Here is a 6,028-nt window from a genome sequence, read left to right as displayed (position 1 = left end):
ATGCATCCATTCGAAAAGTAAAAACAGACTTTAAATAAAATTAAGAACAATAAACATGAGGACTGGAGTTGTCAAGTATTTGGGATAGTTTTTATTGACCAGACAAAGGACGCCAGAGAGGATGCCAAGTCATTTCAGAAGGTCGCTGGGTAAGTGTGTCACTGTAGCCAGGAGGGGGAGGAATGTCATGCTTGGATTTCATTCAGGAATTGGCTATTTCCTGCCCCCCCCATGATCTCCATGCACATCCACCATCATGCTTAGGCTCAACAAGACCAAGGCCAGCTCTGCAGCTTGACTTGCTCGTATCCAGTGTCCTGGCACAAGGCCTGGCTGGACCCACACTGGGTGGGAAATCTTCCCCCTCCTCTTGAAGAACACGGACTCGAACCCAATGTCAACCTTGCAGGCTCCACTGCCCTGGGCTGGCCTCTGTCCACCCCAAGTTTCTGTGTTTGGATGTTGTATTTTAAAACACAGGGGGTGACTTTATTTCCAGTCCCCTGAGGTGTGGGGAAGGCAATGCAAACTTGTGACTCTGCCCTGGCTGTAGAATAAATCACACAAACCCAGCAGACCCAGCGAGATCACGACACCAAAGCCAAACTCTGTTTTGCCCAAAGTCATTCTAGACCAAAGACAATTCACAGTCAGGGAAATGAATATTTTTCCATGCGTTTTATGATCTGAAAGATTTATGGGCCATGACTTTAAAAGCCCATTTAAGTTATGTCGAAGAATGTCCTGATTCTTAGGTACAGGCTGAGGTATTTAGAAATGAAGGGTCATGAAGTCTGCAACTTACTTTCAACTGGGTCAGCAAAAACACACACATGGAGAGAGAGAGAGAGAGAGAGAGAGAGAGAGAGAGAGAGAGAGAGAGAGAGAGAGAGAGAGAGAGAGAATGTGGCCAAATTTGGTCAAATTTTAGCAATTGCCCTAGCTCTGGGTATATTGAGTGTTCACCATATTTGGTCTTTCAGTTTTTCTCTGAGTTTGAAAAGTTTCACAAGAAACCATTGGAAAGACATTTCACCTGTGTTTTAATTCCATTTTACATACCCAGAGGTGCATTTTCCTCTATGATATTGACTCTGAGTGTTTTGATGTATGGAAGCTTTTCCTAGGGCCCACTCCACATCCAGTTACCTTCTATATTTTGTTATTTTATTCTCTTATAACTTTTTGCCCAATTCTCTTCTCCTTGAAACATGGATTTGTTTTCTGCTTTTAATGTAATTTTACATTTAACCAGAGTAGGTTTGATACGGCTGTTTCTTTTCACTGATGTCTTGTTTAATAAATCAAAACCATCTCCAGCCTCTGAGATTAAGCCCAGCCAAAACTCAATTTCTCATTAGGGTGGGACGTCTGTAACTTTCCCCGGCTCGACTGCCACAAAATGACTTTGCATTTAGTGACAGTGGCCTAGAAGTTGCAGGGAATTAGAGCCAACTCAATTTGACTCACTTTGATCCCAGCCTCTTAACATAATTTTCAAGTGTTTGACCCAATCAGGATCATGAAGTGGAAAATTTGAGAAAATCTGATTACTGAAGGTTTTTTTTTTTTTAATTTTTTTCTTCCTCCTGGAAAAATTTTTCCAAAGAACTATTGGAATGTGTTTAAAGAAATGACACAGCAAGGGGGGGGGGCATCACAGAGTGTGAGACAAGACACTTCAGAATCAACCGACCAGAAAGCCACCTTGGTGTCCTTGCCGAGAGGACACGCTTGAAGAGGCAGAAGGACAGGGACCCCGCGGAGATCCAGGAAGGAGCTAATTGTAGTGCTGTAAACTCACTCCTCACAGGCCTTCCACCTGAGCATGCCGGCATTAACCTTTTTGAGGTTGGTGACACCCGTGCTTGGTCCCCCAGGGTTAGTGAGGTCTCATCGTCCGGGAAGACTCCTACCAGAGGAAGTTCTGGCGCTGTGTTTACTGGCACGGGCAATCCTTACACCGATGTTAGAAGGTTAATGGCACCTTCAAATTGAAGGCTCAGAGATTTGGGCAATTCCCTTAATGACACACAGTTGGATCTGCACATTGGTCTTTTGGACTCCAGAACTTGAGTTCTTTGTCATAAAAAGGGAAGTTAGATATCATATTCCCCAAGCCGGACCTCTCTTGCTCCTTCCCTCCCACCGATGTGTTCAGAAAGCCAAGCACATTTCTCATGGTTTGTTAGTTTGTTCTCATGGTTTGGTCACAGGCTATTTTAAAATAGTCGAAGTTGCTATGTTTTTCTCCTTTTACTGAAATATAAATTAAATCCAATAAAAGTCACTCATGATGGTATGCAGGTCTATGAGTTTTGACAGCCATAATCAGCATCTGCCCCCAAAATCAAGAACCAGAATACATTCATCACCCTGAGAGCCCTCTTAACCCTGGTAGTCAGACTCTCTCCCCACCTCAGTCTCTGACAAGCATTAACAGTAACCTATGTGATTCTATGTAGTTAAATTTCCCCCAAAACATCATGAAAATGGAATCTTCCACTATGTGGCCTATGTTTTCTTTTACTAAACAATGCTCTTGAGATTCCTCCATGCTATTGTGGGTATCGATTTTCTTTTTTTTCTTTCTTTTTTTTTTGCTGAGTAGTATTCTACTGAATGGATATACCACAATTTATAACCCCTTCCTCCAGCAAAGGCATTTGGATTGTTACCAGTCTTTGGCGGTTACAAATAAAACCTCTCTCCACATTCATGGATAGATCTTTGGGAGACTATATCTTTTCATTTCACTTGTGGGGGATACATATGTGAGGGGTGAAATTTCTAGGCCTGTTTACAATATTCTATTTCTTTAAAAAATAGGCATATCAAAGGCAAATATAATAAAATGATGGCTTAATAGATATGAGTGGAGGGACCACAGTGCTGTTTGTGACTTTTGTATACTTTCCTTATGTTTAATGCATTATTAAAAAATAAATCTTACAAGGTTATGGAATATGAGCCAGATGGATGACACAGGGGGTGTAGGCACAGCTGGTGATGTTGAGGTTATGTGCATGGGCCTTGTGACAGTGATGAAATCCTTTGCTTCTACGTGACACTGACGATCCTACCCACTCCTGAGGCCTCTTGATGATTAGAGAATGTAACCAACCAGCCTCAGCCCTGGCTGACAGGATGGCCCCTTGGGTTGGTGCAAATCTCTCTGAACACTTCCACCTTCTGGGTACTGCTGAGGCACTTCACACAGATGCTCACAGCTAACTTCTTCCCCATCATTTCCCGGCCAGCTCCACTCTACCAAGCTGCCATCTTTCCAGGATAACTCTCTTCCTTCCTGATCTTCCAAAAGGAGCTTTCCAGTCAGTGGGCAGGAAATACGCTAGTCTCCCTTTACTCTGTGGATATACACCACGATGGCCTCCCTGGGTCCCCATCCCTCCCAGGCTGAGAAGGAAGATCACAAGCCCAAGGCAGTAGACAGGGCACCTGCAGGTGTTTGGCCAGAACCAAGAAGTGAAGGAGCAGAGATCACTGGGCAGCGGCCGGGTGGCCTCGCCAGCTATCCAGGAGCTGACACTGGGGACACTTTCAGGCAGAAAATGCTTCTCACAAAACGCCTTTGGATTATGTTTCAGAAAATGGCATTAGCTGTGGGGGTGATAAATGATCTTTTAAACCTCCAGAGCATTCATCAGCAGAGCGCTCAGGCCCTTCAGGTAATGCGAGGAGTGAACGTTGACGAGAAACATGAAATATGGTCCAGTTCACCATCCACTAACTAAAATGTTTCATCTGGTAATCACTCTGGAGCAAGATTTATTCTGGGTTTCACAAACATCTTTTTAATTTAAATTAGATTTAAGGGATCCTCTCTCTCCATCATCTGACTTCCTGGAGCTTAGCTTTGCTGAATTCCTTTTCCCATTAACCCTCTCACATCATCTTCCAATAGAGGTTTCTAAAGAGAAAATGATCTGTAGAGCTGAACAGTTATTATTAATGCTGCTGGAAGTTTGGTCTGATGGTGTTTTCTGGGGAGTAGGCTGAGAGACCCTTCATAAAGGAACCATGAAGAAATCTGATACAGAATTGAAAGTCCATTTACCCCAAAATTGTCCCAGGTACCCTTGACTTGTCTTGCAAATGCAGCTTGGTTGCATTATTTCCACTGTGAGTCCTTTTTGGGGTTTCGTTGGTTTCTGTCCTCCCCTCTCCCCGAGTCAGACCCAAATTATCCTCTTCAGCCTCCTGGCCCTGTGTTAGTCCCTCCATGGGCTGGAGCACCATGGAGACCATGACAATGCAGACTGGGGGCCCTCTGAGGACCAGGGTCTACATAATCTGGAACTCTTCCCTGGGTCCTGCACTCAGAACCACCAAGCTCATGAACGTTCTCATGGTCGTTCTCATGGAATTTCAAGGAGGGTTTGCCTGAGGCAGAACCATATAGTTTTGTAGGAAAGGTTTCCTCCATTCCAACATGACATGGGCTAAATTATTAACTTACATGCTAATTCCTTCTGTGTATGGGGAATCCATTTAGCAGAGCTGCAAGTTGTCTTGTCTGGTAAAGGACGTAGACAGAGTATGTGTCACTCAGAAACTGTAGTGTATATCTGACATGCGGAAAGGAGAGGAAGGAAGAGCGTAAACTGGAGTTAGATGGAGTCAGTTGGATGCCCACTTTGTTACTTGCTTGGTGACTTTGCAGAGAACTTGCCTGCTGTGAGCCTTCCTCCCTGTCCATGAGCTTGTAGGTGATTGGCCCTGGCATATGGTAAGTGCTCAATTAACTAAAGTACGTCCTAGCACATTACATATTTTTGCTGGGTGGATGAAGACATCTAGGAAACCAAAGAAGAACTGATTGTCCTCGCCATGAGGAAGGAGTGTAAAGAAATGGTGCAGAGGACCTTGGCTGAGAAGACAGAGCCCCGTGCCAGCACTTGAGTCTTCTGGATGAGTGTTCAAGAAACCAGTGCGAAGATGGCATTTGAGGAGAAAGATGATTATTAGAAATGAACACTCAAGGAAAGAAGGGGAGGAAGCCATATTGGAAAGAGAGAAATCAAAGGCAGAGCGTCTCACTGGGTGGCATTCTCCAAAGCTCAAGCAGATCCTTTGAGAGGTGATGGCCAGAGTCCCCTGACAACCACGTTGTCCATATTGGGGAAGTAAGTCCTGCCACCCAGGGGCATCTGGAAGATACATATAGTGGGATGCACAGATTATGGAGGGGACATGAGGGAACAGAATATGCAAGAACATTTCCTGAGGTTGTCATCAAGAGTGGCCAATGTTCTTCAGAGAGAGGAGAAATGGAGTTAAACTTAGGAAATCTTTTTACATTGGCACCTTATAAACATCTATTCACAATAATAAGGATATTTATATGAAGAAGATAACAAGCAGGAGACATGAAGCATGGAGCCTGATGCAGAGCTTCCTAATTGCAGTGATGAAAAATTGGAGCAATGGCATTCGACAAATTTGAGATCAAATCCTGATCCTGCCTGCGACACATGACCATCACGTCATTTAACTTCCTTAAACCTCATTTTACCAATTTGTAAAATGGGGGTAAAAATGTAATGAGCACATGACCTTGTGGAGATGAATCTAAAAAGTTTTAGCACTGTGTTTGGTACAAAATACTCATTCAATAAACTTTAGCCTAGTAATAGAAACACATAACTAGTAATGTGTTTCACATCAGACTCTGGGGATTTCTGCTCTTCCTCAGTGAGAAGGTACTTGGAATTAAGACAGGCGTCTTAGCTTTTTGACTGCTGTGACAGAAAGGATCTGACCAGCACAATTATAGAGGAGGAAGAGGCTATTTGAGAGCTCATGGTTTCAGAGGTCTAGTTCATAGAAGGCAGCTCCATTCCTAGGGGCTCAAGGTGAGGCTGAACATCATGGCGGAAGAGCGTGGCAGAGGGAAGCAGCTCGTATCATCAGGAAGCAGAGAAAGAGTCCACCCTCCAGATACAAAATACATACCCCAAAGCCACACCTCAACTCCCACCTCCCCCAGCACACCCTACCACATGGA

This window comes from Sciurus carolinensis, chromosome 18 (assembly GCF_902686445.1).
Source record: "Sciurus carolinensis chromosome 18, mSciCar1.2, whole genome shotgun sequence".
Taxonomy (NCBI): Eukaryota; Metazoa; Chordata; class Mammalia; order Rodentia; family Sciuridae; genus Sciurus; species Sciurus carolinensis.
Note: the sequence above shows the minus strand (reverse complement) of the source record.